The 20,891-nt window shown below is 32.9% G+C and overlaps 1 long non-coding RNA gene across 3 annotated transcripts in view; it reads right to left on the bottom strand.

The window, feature by feature from the left end:
- The window catches only part of LOC142874822 (uncharacterized), a 264,628-nt gene that overhangs the window by 57,807 nt on the left and 185,930 nt on the right, over positions 1-20,891 (bottom strand). For 2 of the 3 annotated variants that reach the window (XR_012922427.1, XR_012922425.1), the window contains one exon: positions 4,228-4,356. This is a non-coding gene — a long non-coding RNA (uncharacterized LOC142874822). Of the gene's footprint in view, positions 1-1,994; positions 2,108-4,227; positions 4,357-20,891 lie in introns of all 3 variants that reach the window. The other variant, XR_012922426.1, reaches the window with a different exon arrangement.

Below are 20,891 nucleotides of genomic sequence, written 5' to 3' on the forward strand. Positions count from 1 at the left end.
TTTTGCCTTTGATACTTCATAGGCATCTTATATTCATTTGTCTAAAACTTAAAAAAAAATAAAAAATAAATAAAAAATAAAACTTAAATCATTTTTTCACTTGAACCTAATATATTTCCTATCTTATTTGATAGCTCTGTCACTCATCCAGTTTCCCAAGGCAATTTCTTGGGAATCATTTTATATTTTTTCTCTCTCCTTTTTTAAACATAAGTCTCCTGTCTCTGGTTCTTTCCAATCCAACTGAGAATGTGTTATGGTTGTACTATTGGTGGTACAAATTATGATAATGACATGCTGTAGGTCTTCAGCTCCCCAGTCTGTTTGCTGTCCTGCCAATCCTCCACATTTATGTCAACACCTTTTTACTAAACACAAATCTGATTCTGTCACTGTCCTACTTAAATTACATCTTTTCCAATTTCATATAGTCTGACAATTAACTCTCAGAAAAGTCTGTATGCTCCTCATGATTTCATGCTTGTCTACATGTTTAGACTCATACCAATAACAAAACAAAATGTGCTTTCAGGCATTCTTAACTACATGAAATGTGCCAAGTGAGACACTTTCCATCACACCTTCTGCACTTCACTCAGCTTTTTCTTTCAGCCTGTACAGATCTCTTCTCCTTTTGGTGTGTCCTGTACCTGCTTTAAAAATCTAATTGCAAAACTATGGAAACAACCCAAGTGCCCATCAATTCATGAGTGGATTAATTAAATGTGGTATATGTATACCATGGAGTACTACTCAGCTTTAAGAAACAACGGTGATATAGCACCTCTTATATTTTCTTGGATAAAGCTGGAACCCATTCTACTAAGTGAAGTATCTCAAGAATGGAAAAACCAGCACCACATGTACTCACCAGCAAATTGGTATTAACGGATCAACACCTAAGTGGGCATATAGGAGTAACATTTATCGGGTGTCGGGAGGGTGGGAGGGGGGAGAAGGGGATGGGTGTATAAAACCACAATGAGTAAGATGTGCAACGTTTGGGGGATGGACATGCTTGAAGCTCTTACTCAAGGGGGGAGGGGGGCATGGGCAATATAAGTAACCTTAACACTCGTACCCCCATAATATGCTAAAATAAAAAAATAAAAAATCTAATCAAGAGCCTCCTACCCCTGAGTCATTTTAAAAATGTTGAGGCAATGTTTGTCACTCAATTATATGTTCTTTTATAACTGTTGGAATATAATTCTGAAATGGAAAATAACATAGATTATAACTGTATATTAATGGGTCTCTCATACCATCTCTTCTGTGAGTGCTTGGAAAGCAGAGATACAGCCCATGCTTGGCAAAATATCTGATGCTTGATATAGAGCAGGTGTTCAATAAATGTTGGTTCAATATACTAATAACATTTATCCAATTAAAAACTCAAAAAAGACTATGGAATAGCCTTCAGTATCAAATGGGGACAATTTAATAAGTCTACCCACAGGCTATTTGTTTCTTTTGAGAATTTCCCTATGTTTGACTCCAAGATTTACTATTTGTTTAGAGCCCTGACACTATAAAGTGACTTGTTAATTTAGAGATTTCTTTTTGGCAGAAAAGGTAACTTCAATAGTTATAATTGCTTTGTCCCATAGGATATTAAGCAGTTTTTTACTGGAGACAGAAACTGTAAAAAGTGCATCTCAGCCTGGAGCAGAACATTTCAAGTCACAGATTTGGCTACATTGGGATGAAGTAACTAACTATTCAGGGGCTATAATCCAATACTTTGAATTCTTATGGCCAATCAGCCAAATCATACTTATTGCCTGTTGCTTCCGAGTTAATTGTTGGTTTTATAAACTATGAATTGCATCAATCTCAAATTATAGCATAGCATCATAGAAATAAAAGCCTCAGTTCTAGAGAGTAAACTCATTCAATTCTACACTCTGAGAATGTCACAAATAAGTGAGACTTGTTCTGCCAGTGTAGTGATAAATAAGAATACAAGAATTACAAAATTATAGTGGTTCTACCTCCATTCCTGCTCCCCTTCCAAGAATGTTTTATTTCCTGATAAACTAAAATCAAATGCTTCTTAGAATTACTGTTGGGATTCTTCAACATTTACTTGTATCTGGAAATGATCCTGTTAATATAAATAATAAATCTTTCAAAAATTCATATTGGATAAAACTTATATTGAAATAGTTTTTGTTTCATAATATGGTATATTTAACATTCACATTCAAATATGCTTTTTTAATATATGTAGCAAAGGACCAAATTCATCTGATGACAGATTGTGGATAGCTAGAAGAAATTAAAATAAAACTATGCATGACATTCAGGCTTATAGATAATAAAAGTTCTTACTGAAAATTTCAACAGTTAAAGTTTTAGCTATCTATGTTAATCTGACTATTCATTTTATCATACTAATTCTGCTTAATATTTAATAAACTTTTAATGATTGTATTTAAGCAACACATCCTAATAATAATGCTGTTGTTATTCATGTTTTGCAAAGATACAATTGAGACATGAAATTTTCACTCCAAAAATTCAATGTTATTAATAAATTGTATTTCAAGGCAAATTTTAATTTTCTGTTCATTTTTGAATGTTTATTTATGTTTATAAAATATGTGAATAAATAAACATCTATTATCTAACATTTTTTAAAATGATAGATTTCCCATGTAGTTTATGACATACTCAAAATCACAGCTCAGATTTTAATCATGCCCAAAAGTTTCTCAGAATTCCCTGGCCTGATTATTAGAAGGCATGAGAGTGAAAGCAATTCATAGCTGTTGCAGAACAACTAGAGATAGCCTGCAAATGAATCAATGAAATGTCACAGCCACCCAGATCACATCCTGTCAAAAGGTTCTCACAAACTAGTAATGAAAGACAACCTCTGTCAGCAGCAGTCATGGAGTTGTTACACACTTTTAATAGAGCAATTCTGAGATCATGATGTGCGCAGAATCCTACTTAAAATGGCCCAAATGAGTTCACCTATCTCAGCCAAGGCTGTAATTGAATTATGAAAGACAGTCCACACACACTGAATTTTAGCCTCCAGATATCTTTAAATATTACTGTTCCAATTTTATTTTTAATTTTTATGAACCCATCTCCTCCAAAAACTATAGATAAGAATGATAGGACATTTTGCAAAGAGCATCAATAAATTCAACTATTCTGTACTTACTCCCCCTATTGTTTCATTCCTTTTTTGAGCATACAGTTGTATAATTTCAACTTATTTGTCCAAAATATAAATTTATTTGATTTTTTCCATGAGAGAAAAGTCACACTACTCTTTGGATAACTAATCAGAAAACAGGGAGTCTGAAAGAATCTTAGTTTCCTAAAAGCTGAGAAGGAACTGAAAACCTCTTAGATTTAAACATGATAACCTTTTAGCACATTCTAAAAAATAAATTCTGCAGTATTTTAAGCATAAGTCACTTACTAGGTAATGATAGTTTTCATTAATAAAGGGTGCTGAAATTAATGCAAAATACACTTGTTGAAAGGAAGAGCATATTTAGGAAAAGCAGTTTCAAATTAGTTTTAAAGAAAATATAGTAAAACTTGGAATTAGCAATTAATAATCAAGTTCGGGGATATTAGAAGTAAATATAGCCCAAGATTTGGGAACGAGTAGATGACAATAATGCTATAGGTAAATTATGAATTCAAATTATCCATATGGTATGCATTCATATTCTTAAATCTATAAAACTAGTTTAAACATATTTTCCTTTATTATCAATGCATTGTGTGAAGGCAGTGCTTTAATTGCTGGTGAAGGTAATGCTATTTATAGATGTAGATGATATCAGAAATTTTGATTTTTATATTGCAGTTGTAAACAATCAGCAATGCACAGACTTCCTGAGTTGCCTTTCTTAATCAGGAAATGCAGAGTATGATCACCATCTTTAAGAAAGAGGAAATTGTATGAGTCTATAATAAATGCCCTCTTCTGGCACTAGGAGGTATTAGTCATCATTTACCTGTGAAAATATGCTAAAGGACCTAGTAAATTGCCTGGTACATGTTAATCACTCAATGATGGCTATGAAAACTTCCATTTGAATTAGTTTATACTGAATGAATTCCAGATACGACATCACATAAAGGTATTTGTCTGCCTCTTCCAATAATCATTTGTAATTTTAGTGATGCTCAAAATATTTAACAGTAGATACTAAGCAGAAACAGACAGAAAATGTTGTACATTGTTGCCCATACCTTGAAATAGGCTCCTGGAGGGATTCTGTGGTATCAAGTGTTAATAAAGACCTCCTGGGTGTCCTTGGAAGGAATTAGACTGATGAGGTGAGAGTAATGTGGGAACTGAAGTAGCATATATTTTTCAACCTGTATGGAAAAAAATTTCAATAATTTAATAATTATTATCAAAGCTATTACATGGCTAGTATATTGTTTCAATGTGACTTAACATAAACACTAGTATGAAACTATCTTTACCTACCTCTGTATTTATATCTGGTTAATTTGTGAAACACACAATAATACTAATTTTATCTTTAATTAAATATACCTAGAAAAGCTTATGCTAAAATAAGCTTTGCTGTTAGATGGTCTGAGTTCTATTAGTCATTTCTTATCTTAGTGATAAGAAATGACTTAGCCTTAGTTAAGTCATTTAAACTTATCACTTGAATTACAGGTATAAAATCTTCTATATATTATGAAATTGAAAAGACATTATGCTCATGTAGAATATGATTAAATAGTAAAACTTTACATTATATTGTAACACAAATTAGTCACAGATAAAATTTATTCAGTGCATATTTTATGTGACATGCTGTTCAATCTTACTGTTCCCAAAATGTTATGAAATAGTGATACCTTTAAGTTACCACTTAATAAGTAAAAAAAAAAAAAAAAAAAAGTAAATAAACCTATCAAGCTTGCACAGCTATTAAGTGGCAGAGCTAGTGTTGAGTTCAGATTGTCTGGCTCTGGACACAATAATGTAAGTCAATTATTCCACCTCCTAGTTTGCAAATATTTACTATAAATATATATGATAACATTTTATATAAACAAAGAGTGAACTGAATTGAGAACACAGATATAAAATCATCCTCATATAGCCACCTAATTTTTGACAAAGCAGACAAAAACTTGCAATAGGGAAAATAATCCTTATTCAATAAATGGTGTTGGGGAAATTGGATAGCCACATCTAGAAGACTGAAACAGGATCTGAGCCTTTCACCTCTCACAAAAATCAACTCATGGTGGAAAACAGACTTAAACCTAAGGCATGAACCTATAAGAATTCTAGAAGAAAATGTTGGGAAAACTCTCATAGACATTGGGCTAGGCAAACAATTTATGAAGAAGACCCCAGAGGCAATCACAGCAACAACAAAAATAAATAAATAGGACCTGATCAAATTAAAAGGCTTCTGCACAGCCGAAGGAACTATCATGAGAACAAACAGACAACCTACAGAATGGGAGAAAATATTTGCATGCTACACATCTGATAAAGGGCTGATAACTAGAATCCATATAGAACTCAGGAAAATGACCAAGAAAAAAATCAAACAATCCTACCAAAATGTAGGGAAAGGGCATGAATAGAAACTTTTAAAAAGAAGATAGACCAAGCCAACAAACATATGAAAAAAATGTTCAACATCTTTAATCATTAGGGAAGTGCAAATCAAAACCACAATGGGATATCACTTATCTCCAGTGAGAATAATGAGTTAGATGTGCACCATCTGGGGGATAGTCATGCTGGAAAGTCAGACTTGTGGGGGGTAGGGGGGGAAAGGGCATTTATTTATTTAAACCTTAAAATCTGTACCCCCATAATATGCTGAAATAAAAGAAAAAATAATGTTCCAAAACAATAAATGTTGGCATGGATGCAGAGAGAGAGGAACACTCATGCACTACTGGTGGGACTGCAAACTAGTTCAACCTCTATGGAAAGTAATATGGAGATACCTCAAAGAGCTACAAGTGAAACTACCATTTGATTCAGCAATCCCATTACTGGGCATTTACCCACAGGAAAAAAATGATATTCTATAATAAAGACATCTGCACACTCGAATGTTTATGGCAGCACAATTCACTATAGCAAGGATGTAGAAACAACCCAAGTGCTCATCAATCCATGAGTGGATTAATAAAATATGGTATATGTATACAATATGGAATACTACTCAATCATAAAATGTGATGGTGATCTAGCACCTCTTATATTTTCCTGAATAGAATTTGAGCCCATTCTCCAAAGTGAGGTATCACAAGAATGGAAGAATAGGTACCACATATACTTGTGATCAAAGTGGCACTGACTGATCAACACTAAGGTACTAAGGTATGGTAGTAGTATTCTTTTGGGGTAGGGGATTTGGGGGAGGGTAAACTCACAACTAATGGACACAGTTAGCATTGTAGAGGGGAAGGGCATGTCTCAAATCATGGTAGGGATGTGGCAAAGTCATAACATGTAACCAAAATGTTTGTACTCCCATAATTTCCTGAAATAAAAAAATAAAATAAAAAAGAAGACCTAAACAGTTAAAAGACATATAATACCTGTAATTTGGAATATTTTTCAGATTTCAATTTTATAAAATTTGATCAATATATTAAGGTCAATTGCAAAGAAATCTAGCAGGAATTTGGTTGAATTGACAAGTTGATTCTAGAGTATATATGAAAGTATAAGTGCCAAAGAAAACTTAAGAAGGTAAAACAAAATTGAAATACTCATTCTTCCTAATGTAAGAAATATCAGGAAAATATAGAATTGATGAAACAAAAGATACATAGATCAATGAAACTGATGAGAAGGTCCAGAAGTAGACACCTACACATGTTCAATTGCTTTTTGACAAAGGTATCACGTAATCCAGTGTGGGAAAGAAAGTCTTTCTAATAAGGGTGCTATTGAAAAAAAGAGAATATCAGTATTTAGCTTACACTGTAACCATCTTCTTTTATAAATTTAATTATTACCTTAGACATTAAAGCTAAAACTAAATCTGCTAGAAAAAAACAAAGGAAAAGTATTTCTGATATTTGGGTTTCTTATGTAGGGCAGAGTAAATCATAAAATTAAGAAAAATAGACCTTTTACGCTTTATTAAAATAAAAAAAATGTTTGTTCTTTGCATGTTTCCATTTAACAAAATGAAAAGACAAACCCTATAAAGGGCAAAAAATATTGCAATTCAATATAAAACCCAATAGTAAAAAATAGAAGAAGCCAATGATAGTGGGGAGTAAAATGTCACTACCATTTTGGAAAAAGTATAAGTTTTTAGAGTTATTAGTAAGCATTTATCATTAAACCCAGAAATCCTACTCCTACATATTTAACAAACAGAAATGAAAATAGATTCCAATCAAATCCTTGTACATGGATATTAATAATAGCATTAATCATAATGACAAAATTTACAAATTAATAAAATGTCATCAACAGGCAAGCAGAAAACAAACTATACTGTATCCATACAATGGGACAATAGTCAACAGTAAAAGAAAATGGACTATTGATAAATGCAAAACTAGTCTGGAGCTCAAGGAAATTAGATTTTCTGAAAAAAATCAATCTCAAAAGAGTACAGGCTCTATGACTTCATTTATGTAACATTCTTGGAATGACAAAATTATGGAGGAGAACAAAATAGTGGTTGCCAAGAGACAAGGATGGTGTGTGGGAGAGTTCAGAATATAAAGGTGTAGCATGAGGGATTTCTTTACAGTGACAGAATAATTCTGTATCCTGATTTAGTAGGTGGTTCTACAAATCTCTATATAGGACAGAATTGCATAGAGCTACACACACACGTATGAATGCATGTAAAGAAATGGTACAAACTGAATATGGCATGTAGTCTAGTTGAAGGTATCATCACAATTTGGATATCCTACTAGAGTTGTATAAGATATCACTCGTAAGAGAAGCTGAATGAAGTATATACAAGATTCTATGTAATAAATAGAGGTAACTACTGTTACACCAAACAACATGGATGGATCTCAAAATCATGTTGAATAAAAACAGTCTTTTATAAAAGATTACATGTCATCTGATTCAATTCATATAAGAAAGCAAATTAATTATGGTGAAACAAAGCAGATCAATGTTCACATGGGCCAGCAGCAGAGAGAAATATAGACTAGAAAGCAATATGTGGGATCTTTGGAATGACTGAAATATCCTGTGTCTTGATTGTGATGATAGTTTTACAGATTTGTACAACTTTCAAAACATACAACATTGTACAATTTAGAATGATACAGCTTATTATATGTGAATTATTCTTCAATAAAATTCATAAGGTAAAATATAGGAGAAAGGAAGGGACCACTGGGGTGTTTCAATTATACTCATAATGTAGCAGTAATGTTTAATTTCTTGAGGATCATAGTTTGAGGTTTCTATTTATAATTGCATATACATTAAAAATTATAGAAATGTTTTATATAGATAAGGGAATGCAAGTTGTTTAGTCTCAGCATAAAGATATTTCAAAGATTTGTGGAAATAATATCAAAGATCACTTAGTTCAATTACATTCAACCAACTTCATTTGTATTTTGCAAAGTGGATATTTTCTCTTTAATCAAGTCATAGGAAACTATCAGGAGAAATGAGTTTTGTGTTTGTTTCTATTGACTAATATGGTCAGATTTTTTTTTTTACATCATTGTTTATATAAGGAATAGGGAAGTCTAAACCAGTAAATAATAATTAATAAAAACATATTGCTACATTTATGGCATGCTATTATATTATCTTACTATCTTTAAGCTTATTTTACTCTAATTTGGGGTTAAATTCCTAGTAAAAATTTGGGACATGATTTTTACAATTAGCTGATTTCAACAGACTATACGTTGTGATTTTTGTAGACTGGATTCCTCAGAATCAGACTCTGAGATATGGAATTCAATGAATGTGATTTATTAGAAAGGAAGCATTTCCAGGAAAGACAAGTATAGTACGGGAGAATGAACCTAAGAAGTGAAAAAGGGCAAGTAAGTGTGTGCTATTAAATCCCACTGAGCTCATAAAGCAGTCTAGGTCATACTTCAGTTGAGTCCAAATCAGTTGTCCCAAACCAGTCAAACATAGTTAAAGATTTCCCCTGAGAAGACGTAAATTTGCAGGCAATTCCAACTAATCCTGCACTTGCAGGGAAAGTGATCTCTAGGAGACTAAGGGCAGCTTTCCCATTAAGGCACTCAGTGATGGTTGTTGGTAATAAAAGCACACTGGAGAGTAGTGTGCACAAAATTGGTGAAGGGATATGAGAGGACAGACAAAGCAACACCAGCATCTGCTCTAATCTTGGATGCATTCATGACTCACAATGGATTCTCTACACAGATTCTTCAAAATGGTACCCAGTCATGATTGCAAAGGGGCAAATGCTATAAGAAAACAATTACTGTGATGAACAGTAGCTCCTGCTGCTGAAGCCACTGCCAAAACTATAATTGACAGAAAATATTTCAAGCCTGATCAGGCCAAATCATTCCATTTCAAAGGTGAAAGAGTTATCTCTACTACCCATTGTAGTTTACCCTAACACTGGGTCTACACTTCTGTAGTTTATGGTGACTTCTTGAGTAACCTTCAGTTCTGATATCCCTAAGACTCTGGTGAACATTCGCTTGCATGGTAGTTGCTTGTTCACCAATCAATCATATATGGGAGCATGAAGAGATGACCAGTGGATTCTCTGGGTTTTCAAACATAGTTCTTCCTACCCATATTAAATATCTAATAAATATCTAATACTCACCATCTAATGATGATCAACATTAAGAATTCCACTTATTTGCCAACTTGTGACTGTAACAAGTATTTGAAAATGACCAGATGGCAGTGGTACATCTATTTTCAATATAAGTCCTAATGTGTCCCTTGGTGTTTCTCCAAAACTCTAGACATATTGAATTTAAAATTATGAGGACAGGAAACATTCATTCTCCAAATTATTAATACTTCTTTGGAGTGAAAGTCAGAAAAGATATCCTTATTTCAACCCCTGTATTCCCAGATGAGTTTATTCCTTATTGCAGAGGCATATAATTACATGATGGCTATTGATTTCTGGCATGTACTGCACCTTGAACAGTATCCTAAACTCCTAGGGTGCCATCTCCAAGTTGGCTCTTCTGGTGTGTCCTTAAGTGGTCTTTCCAATGTCTATCAAAATGGCAGCCCTGAGTGATTTACTATAAGATATGACCAATGGGCCCCATGATGTCATATTCCTCATTGAAGGCAGATCCTTTGGCCAATGTAATATCAGTGTTAAATTATTAAATCAGATACTCTCTTATAGCCTTTAGGTAGTGGTGTTATTCCAAGGTACTGTAGTAGTAAAACAAACCCTTACACAAAACACATGTTGGTCTGTTCATAATGAACAAACCCTTTAAAAGTTTGAAAAGCTTTAATACAATTTGACACAATTTCTGGTGGATTCCTTTGAGGTATATATTGAGATATAGGGTTGGATAATACATCTTATTATTTGGATCAGCCTTGGTAAGAGGAAGAATATGTTGTTGGAACTAAGCCTAGATCTACATCTACTCAATTTGTGAGCCCATTGATGAATCACTGAGAATAGACGCTTGCTGACATCTATGTGATAAATATTTTTGTCCTCTAGTATTTAGTGCTTCTTTTGTAATGGATAATCTAGTTTATGCATCAACTTGAAATTCATCCTTACTCACACCTTGGCCCACTTCCATTGTTTTATCCACATGATAAACACAGTGGATGGTCAGGTGTACCTCCCAAAGCTCTGTCACTGAGAAGACTTCCACTCACCTCTGTCTTTCAGGGATCTCCATGCTTGGTGATAATTGTTTTCTGGAAACAGTCATTTTCTGTTCATCAAAATGTACTGAGCCAATCTATAGATAAACCAGGACCTATTTTTTTGCTATCAGCAGATCCTAAAGAAACTCCATTAGCACTTAGATATAAGCTAAGAAAACATCATTAGTTGAACAGACGTATACAATCTGAAGCATTTGCTATCTATGCACCTAACTTTTTTTGTCTTTGGGACTTGACATTCTCTAGCCAAGATTGACCACTACTATTAGATGGTAGACAGCTGTTGTGCCTACTCAAACTTTGCAAATGACACCTAGATTTTTGTTTCAGACAGCTCAGTGCTACTTCTGAATCCTAGGTGTCTGTACTACGGCTCCCTATTAAGGCTTCCAAATGGCAAGTAATCTACCACCAATATCTCTAATAGCACCATTGAATATTTTAGGTCTCATGGCCACAGCAGACAGCCTTCATAGTACCCAATAATTATTCAGAGCAGTATTTCCAAACAGCAGGCCAAAATCCAAACTGGCCTACCAAGAACATAGTGCTAGTGATAGGATTCACAATATACAAAGAGTCTTCTTTGAACTTGGAAGATATGTATTTTTATTCTCATCACCCCTGAAATCCTAAAAGTTTAGATATTATAGAAACTCCCAAATTCTTTGTAGAGTATATTTTCCACTCTGGACATTACGTATCTCAGAAGAACATCTAGAATTTTATTATTTTCTGCTCTTTAGATCTAATAAACATAATATTAAAAATATATTTCCATAGGATATACAGATTTTTGAGGTCACCTTTGAGGGGAGAGGAGTAAGTAAAGCCTCAGAGTAAGCTGTTAAATTTGTAATGTTATCCAATACAAGTAAATATTTTTGTCCCAATACATTTTGAAAGGACTAAATATACCAGATCCATAATAGCATATGACATACCAGAACAGAGATTGCATCGATTAAGTTTGCAGAGGGGTATCATTATCTATCATGATCTGTTGTTACACTCCATGATCTGTTGCTAGGTTCCAGGGAAATAAATGGAGACATGAGAGGGACAGCTAACACTTTAAGTCTTTAAGGGTAGCCTTGTTCTCTGCCTTTCTACTCAATATATGGCATTGCTTTTGATTTATAATCTAGGGCAGTGGTGGTAATTTTAAAAGGCCATATTCCACAACACAAGAAATTAATTGAGGTTTCTCTAAGTACTTTGAATATATACTGGAGGACTTACAAGTAGCTACCTTTAAACCAATGAGCGACAAACTTTTGCCATACTTTTACTTAATATTTGGCCTTTGTATAACTCCATATAAATTATAGTCTTTGGTATTAATTGTGACTTGGTTATAATGTCAAACATCTCTTATAAAATCTATGTTATTTATCTTTTCTCAGTGTATATTTATTTATATTAATGACAATACATCCATTGGAGAAGTTACCAGAGGGATTAATACTGCATATACTTTCTGTGTCATTGCATGGTCTCTCTTAGCCTCTTTTTAATTGATTTTCTGTGGTTTGAGGAATGTCTCAGATATGGTAATGTGTGACAGATTATGATTTTCTATTGGAGCAGCCACTATCAACCTTCTAATCATTCTCTTTTTAAAAATCAAACATTATCAGTTGACATTTTTGGCTATCAATGCATATTTTCCCAAGAGACATTATGATTAATTGGCCATTGTCATAGATCTCTGTGGGTCATGTCTCATGATTTCTATTTGATTCCAAAGTCTGTTATGGTAATTATGACTGTCACGCATTTGTCTAGTGGTTAAGTGCTGCCATCCAGCCTCTACTTTGGCAGAGTTCTATCTACTCTACTGACAGGGAGCCAGGTTAACACCATTTGTTAATAGTCACCCCTGCTTTGAAGAACCCTGTCTTAAGCATAAGTAATTTGCTGATGCTCCAAGATTAGCCATCTTTCCAGTTCTACTTGCCTTATGATCAAGGTCTTTGAGTATTGGAGATAAAAAGACTCTGATCTTATAGAGACATTCTTAAATTCCCACCATGGCCTGCATTTGTACATAGCTGACTTTATTGCTTTGTTTTCCTTCAAGGCACCAATAGAACTGAGCAAAATCAACCAACAGCATAGTTATTTAAGTTACTATTTTCTCCATCTCTATCCAATGATATATATATATATATATATATATATATATATATTTGACAAACCAGCAGTTCCCTTTCAATGCAAATTCTATCCAAATTGGCTACAAGCAGTCTTGGCCACTATAAGCTATAGTATGGCATGCATAATCAATACTCTACTTACAATACTCTACTTATGGACATCATGGCCCTTATTATAATCTGGCCAGAAAGGACTCAACTCCAGGATCCCATCCTGAGAGTCTGCTACCTAGAATCACTTCTGAAACCAGTTGTCTCAGTTTGGATTCCCTAGAAGTAAATGTTGAAACAGGAATTTACAGGAAAGTACATAGGACATGTTCCAGGAGGTAGATGGGGTACTACAAGAGTAGGGAAGTGAGACTTAGAAGCTAAGGAGCTCAAGGAAAGGCACAGTAGCAAGCAAAGATCCACAGGAGGTGACTTTGATTCAATTCTGCCTTGGAATTTTGGAGATAATATAGATCACACATAAATTGTGCTAATCCAGAAAAAAAAAAAGCCAGGATATTTATACCCAATTACATATCAGTCATTGGTTAACGGTTACATTTTAGGAGACATAAATTCCCTGTTTTTCAAGGTTCTCACTACACAGGGGCACAATAAAGTATGGGATGCTAGAATAAGAGTCTAATAGAGACGCAGGTTCTGGCTATTGGGAATGAAACCACACCAGAAGTCCATAAGCATGAAAATGGCAAAGGCATCCGAAGTAATCACAGGTGGAGCACTGATAACATCTGCAATAATATTTAAATATTTTTTAGAAATTTCTAAACATATGCAAAACACTGACAGTTTCTATAGGATAAAACAATATTTTTAGTATATATAACTCATTAATAATTGTTTTGAGTGCTTTAAGATCAGTCATTTTTAAAAGGTTAGCAGGGGGCAGCTTATATAGTAATACCTATAATTTCACATAAGGTGAAATGGTTTGTTATTGTTTTTCACTTGCTTTTGGTATTGTCCTTGTGTCCATGTTACAACAGCCAAGCAGTTTAAGTAACTCTGATAAATCATTCAAATTATGATTTTTCCCCAAAACTGATATTAAGTGGTACATAAAAATTTCCCTTTGAAAAAGTCCCACATTTGTATCCATAATCAAAATAAGGTAGTAGTCATATTTGAGATGGGATTAAAACTCATGAAGATTTATTTTATGACAAATGGATAATTATTACAATTAAAAATAATTAGCAAAATAAATTAGAATTTGGCCTATATGGCGATATTGAAGCAAAACATCCCTACAAAACCAATAACAACTGTATTGATTTGCTTCATTTGTCTGTGTATGTGTTTGTCCATGGGCTAGGGGATAGAGCTGGCCTATATTTGAAGGGAATTAAAAATGTAGATTTCATTTCCCCCCATAGGGTTCTTTAAGTGGCTACTATAAAGAAATTTTAAATTAATTTCAAAATATTAATTTTGAAGTATTTATATATTTATTACAATATATTCTTCACTTTGCCAAGAAGTTTCATGGTATGAAGATTGATACTGCCTAAGAAAATAGTGTGTTTCTTTAACCATTCAGCATCCACTGGAGAAAATTTATCAGTTTTCAGTGAAAACATCTGAGATTGAACAAAAGAGGATTTTGATACCTTTCTTCTTTGCCACCAAGACAAAGAAGAAAAGAAGAGGTATGTAGAAGAAAACCAAAGATCGGTAGAATGGTACAGGATTTATGTCATGAATAGATAATTACTCTTGAAGAGGCAATTTACTATATAGTGATACCATTCCCCGTCCTCTGTCAAATGCAATTCCCCTCACTCTAATGACATTACCTATTCTTCGGTTCTATCTACACAGGCAAAGTGAAATGGACAGTTCAACGTTTATACAGTGACTTTAATCAGTACAGATAGATTCTCTATAAATTTTTGGTCTTTAAGAAAAACAATTTGTTTTTTATTAATTATCTGGATAAAGTCCTCCATTCTTCTTTAAATTTTGACTCTCCAAATATTTTCTCAAGCAACTAATTTGCTCATAGTATTTTAACTTTCTCTTTTACTCTATTCTATGAAAAACCACTGCTTAAGTTTATATATTACATTTATTTTCAAAACTCAATTTCTTTGCCTATCTTTCTTTTTTAGCTTTTCATCCCTTTGCCTTTCAGTATTATACTAAAATAAAAATAACACAATTTGAAATATCTTGTTAACTTTTATTATCACACGATTTGTGTAGTAGGGATGGTGTTAACTTCCAGAAACTCAATTTTCAAACATCAGAGTGGATGACTGTTCATTTTCTTGGCATATGTTTCTGCTAGCCTAACAAGCATGTTTTTGAGCTCTTCAATATGATTTCATATATATTTGTTCATAATGCAGTATAACTTTGACACAGAGTGCACAATTAATAAGATCTGTAATAACTGATATTTGCAAATATAAAAAGGAAACATCTAGGAATATTCATATGATTCTGAAATTTTGTTTGAAAATTTCAAAGATACAAATGTAATATCTCTACTTTCTTTGATTAAATAAAATATGAAGTTTTTCTAAATAGATAATAGAAAACCATATAAGCCTCTCATGATATTATACATGTCAACAGTCAGTTGATGTGTTTGTAGAGTCCCATAAATAACAAGATCTTGCTCACATGGAATACAAGCCTTAAACAGAAAACAGAGAAGTTAGTCAAAGAAAATGAAGAAGAAAAGGTCATGTAGAAATTTTGAGAAAAGGTCACCTCAACAGTAATTTATCCTAAATAGACATAGAGTCAAGTCAGCCATAGAAGCCAGCTATGACTTTTCAATATATTCAAAATATTTGATTCTCTGACAAATTGATTAGGAAATAACACAATAGTGTTTATATTAATCAGTATGAATAGTTTCATAAACATAAGACGTTTGAAAGAAGATCAGAGATGTATTATACATTTTTACCTTTAGCAAATATTTCCAATTATGTTCCAAATGAACTGATTTATTCTCACATCAAAAGTGTTCACCTTTCTAAAAATTCTTATGATCTTCTGATATTACTAAATCTTTCAATTTCTACCCAATAAAAATATGATATAGCAGATTATTTTAATGTTACTATGAAGTAAATCAAATATAGAAAATAATACATGTGATTTTTTTTTTTTGTGGTTTACAACTAAGAAATAAATGAATATGCCTATTCTCAAATTAGGCTAAGAAACAGAACCATACCAAACCCTTGCAATCTTTGTGTGCCAATCTTTAATTTTAGGCTACCCATTTCATCCAAGAAGTACTACCTATTCTGTATTTTTGTTTGCTAGTTATTTACCTTTTTTTGTTTTTATTTTTAACCAAAGGTCTAGATATTCCTTTACATATAAATGTATTATTTTGCAACTTGTCTTTACATTCAACTTTGTATTTGTGATTTTAGATTTGTGATAATTACCAATTCCAGTCTTAGCTGTAGTTTAATCCTTTTCATTACTAATATATTAATATTGAACAATAAATTTATTATTAATATTGAACAATAAATTTATACAGTTTCCCACTGTGGATAGTTGTTATTTCTTTTTTTAAGATTTTGTTATTTATGAAGAAAGTTGTTATAAGCAGCCTTATTCATGGCTTTGGAGACAAATAAAAGTAGAATTGATTGTCAGGAACCAAATAACTAGATACTTTATCATATACAGATGAGTCAAAATGTGTTTGGAAGAAAGAAATGTATGCACTTGGAAAAGGTGAACTCACAGCTGTGGCACATGGAGACATAAGAAATATTATAAGATTTTTCTCACCAAAGAAAGAAGAACTGTCCACCATCACAAAACTATACCATTAAGAATTGAAGATAGAAGAAAGGTTTCAAAAACATTGTTTTAAGCACAGAAAAAATAATGAACTTGAAAGGAATGATCAGGTAATGAATAAGTCTTATAGGAGATCCATCAATGACATATTATGGTTTAACTTCAAAGGGTGTGCCTATGAGACAAGACAAGCTGAGGCACAGAATTTCATGTCTTCTAAATGGTAACCATATATGAGTAAAAAATTAGATCACTGTTGTCAGCGAAGTCTCAGAAGGCTCAGGATATTCTTTGACCTGATATCATTGCTGCATAGTCAAAAAAATATAGGAAAGAGAAAACTAAACATGAGTTCTTATACATTACATTGACTCACTGTGAATCTGTCACAGGGGTGATTTCCTTGTTCCAAAAAGCATTTATTCTCATTGTGAAAGTAGTTCATCTATTTACCATAATAAACATAAAAGCATATGTAAATACCTAATAATACTTTTTCTGTGGGTGGAATGTATCCAGCAAACAGCTCAAAATTACATTAAGTTTTTCACTTTAATTTTCAAATGGTAACTAGTTTATTAAAACTTTTAGCAATAAGCTCATAATTGTATAAAAGGACGAATCTCTATATTCTGAGAAGGCAAAGAAAAAAACCTAATGTTAAGGAGATATCAAGTTTTCTCATAATAAAACTGGCTCCAGTCACTCTCAGATTTTTCCCTTAAAACTTACTAGTATTAGTAGGGAACAGTCTACGCGTACTGTATGTGACAGTGTACATACTGTTATCTTTGTATTTAGGGGCTTAGAGCCTGAAATCCACAGGTGGTCAGGAAGGGAAGATGGATGTGAAGTAAGAAATGGAGAGCTAGAGATCACAAGATCAATTTATAACCCATGAGGACAGACTGGAACCTATGTTAGTATCTCATCATCCTCAAGCTTTCAACTTCAACAACGGTGATATCCTGCAGAACACACTTGTGCCTCTCATCACAGAGCTAAGCATGCACCTAATCCAGCAGTGATAGAAGCTAAAGGAGGCTCTGGAGGCAGATGGAGGAGATGCAAATTCTGTTGGTGTCCCTCAACAACTGAATGAGCCAGTAGATTAAAAAAATGCATTTGAGAACTACAACAGAGCTTGCTGCACTTTTCTTAACCATCTGAGTATAAAAATAATATGGCTGTTGATATGCTTCTACCTTCCAAATCTTGCAAAAATGTCTCTTGTGGTCCAGGATAACTGGGAGTTGTGCTGAGAAAGGAATTATGGGAAATAGTTCTAGCTTTGCTAAATTGAAATAGTAAAAATCCACCAGATTATTTGAGAAAGCAAATAGCTACAATGTTAATATCAGACATGTTGCAAGAGAGAGACATGTTGATATGAGTGGCCCAGTTAGGATTTATACATTTAGAGTCAAGTGAGCTTTATATACTTGCATGCCCTGAAAAGGGTAGTCTTTTATTGGCAAAAAAAATTAAGTAAACTCTAAAAAGAAAAAAAAAACAAAAAACAACCCATGTGAATTATCATTGGGGAAATCATAGGAAACTAGCTGTTAGACCTCCACTCTTAAATAGCAATGTATGGAACTCTGAAGACCTACTCCTGAGGGGGAAAATGAAGAAAATTACTAAAAATCAACAATGTAAAATCTCTGGAATTATCCTAATGGTTTATACCACCTGAAGAAACATTTCTTTATGAAAATTTATTAAATCTCTGTAAGAACAGTGAGACTCTCTGGCACCTGAGTCATGACCCATATTCTCCCTCCTGTCTTCCATCTTAGCACAATGACAAAAGGTCCAATATGGGAAAGTGTGGTCAAATAAAGAGGGCTCTCTGGGCCTTCCAGATCCCTGTCAAGGATATAGTATTCCACGAGGAGGAGCAGCTGCCAGTTCCCAGCTATCCTGGACCACAAAAGACGTTTTAACAAGATTTGGAAGGTAGAAGTATATCACCACCCCATGCCTCAGCTCCAAATTAGAGTATAAATTCTTATAGCGTGCTGCTGAGATATTGGAGGCTTTCTTTCCTCTAGCGAGCCCACAACGATAGGGTAGATGCTTAACCCTAGGAATGGAAGGCTGAGAACATCAGGACCCTTTAGGTAGCCTTTAGGTAGAGGTTCCATGCTTCCATTGTGTAGCAATTTGTAACACAGGAAATCTTTGATAACAATATAACAATCACATGATTAATACTGGAGCCCAAAATCTGCTTGTGAAACCAACAGAGACAGGTGGTTCGACAGCATGGTCGGGAAATGAGACACTCGAAGACAGTCCTGATGAAACCACCAACATCCAAGCATTTCCTATTGTCCATATGTACAAAGCTGCATCCTCTGAGAAATGACATCAGAGACTGAGCATTGAGGAAAAAATGAACTTTGCTAAAATGGTCTAGCCAAGGCACTGAACAAATAAGCAAATGACAATAAAGACAAGAACTGGTGTGGAGGCTGAGAATTGGTATCTTATATTGCTAAAATATTTTATCATATACAGAAAAAACAAGCAATGGGAAGTGCTTGTGAGAGGGATCAGATGTTTGATTTAAGAGATAAAATTTCAAAGAAGTTATTTTTTTTTTGAAAAAGTAAAGGAAAACATGAGGACAATGTTTCATCAAATACAGAAAATCAATAATAAGATAATTATGGTAAAAAGGAAAAATGAAAATATTGCTGTTAAAAATTCCAACTGAAATAAAAAACTCACTAGAAAGGCTCATCAGTTAATTTGAGACCTAAATGTTGTAAGAATTCAAGTTCTTATAATTTAGATACATCTTTGGCTACCAAGAGTAAAGTATTGCTTTAATAAAATGAATTATATGCCCTCTTAGTTACCAGCATTAAGTATAATAAAAGCATGTTTTCATCTGCTTGTATATGTTATTCCTAAATTTATACAAGTTTGCTGATCTAAGAGCGTATTTTAACTACTAGATGTATATTATAGAAAACATAAATTCATGTTTAATTAAATTGAATCATTATTCTTACAAACTTTATTTCAACAATAATGTTTTGTAGTATGTCATCTTGAAGATAGTTTTCAAGATCATTAGATAACCTCTCAGATTTATTCTATATTAAGTTAGAAAAGGAATATTCATTGAACATGTAAATAATTTTAATGTATGATAAAATATTGATGCATTAATTAGTAAGCATAATTTTAAGTTTTGTGTTTTTCACATCTTCATTTTGTAGGTTACAGAGAGACCACATATATATTTGGGTCTGTTAATGAATAGGTACATTTATTATTAACATTTAACATTGAAAAGTTATAGTCTGAAAAAGTATATGGCTATAAAAAATTGTGACATGAAGAAGTATATGACTACAAAAAGTTGTTCATAAACTTTTCTGGTCTTTACAAAATGCTGGTGTATAATAGTGGAAATTATCCACATCCTAGTTTTCTCTATGAAAGTGAAGTTACTATTGATAAAAGTCATGATCAATATTTGTGAATAATTCTTTACTATGAGGAATACTGTCAGAGAAACAAATTATTTGTCATATATGCAGGATATGTTTTGTTAAAAAATATAGTTTTCTCTTAAAGTGATTGGCTGTTTCAGAATGAGAAAGAGGACAAAAGCTGAATGGATTCAGAAAGTTGTAGAGAGTTCACAGAAAATGAATTTTATTTGTTATGGTCAAAGCTAGCTACATTTAATTTATAAAGTTTTTTTAAAAATGATTTTTGTTTTAAAATTTTAGTGATAAAAATTAAAATTTGATTTTCATTCTAACAAAACAAAATTTTCTTGGATTGTGGGTCTATTCTAAGTAGGAAAATGTCAAAAAAAGACACTATTACCTCTGAGTAATCTGCCTAGCAGGTAGAATTTCTGGGTCTCATGAGAAAAATGTCCTGTGTTTTATGTTGACTTTTTTCATGCCATTGATTATTTAAGAGAACAAAGTCATCTAGCTTTTGAAAGAGCTAAGGTTCTTTACTATCATGTCACCTCTTATGTTTATTTTTTAAATCTTTTATTGGCACTTGTTTAAATAGGTAACCAAGTATTGTTTCTCACTAAATCATGAAATTGTTTA

The sequence above is a fragment of the Microcebus murinus genome, chromosome 13 (genome assembly GCF_040939455.1).
Source record: "Microcebus murinus isolate Inina chromosome 13, M.murinus_Inina_mat1.0, whole genome shotgun sequence".
Lineage (NCBI taxonomy): Eukaryota > Metazoa > Chordata > Mammalia > Primates > Cheirogaleidae > Microcebus > Microcebus murinus.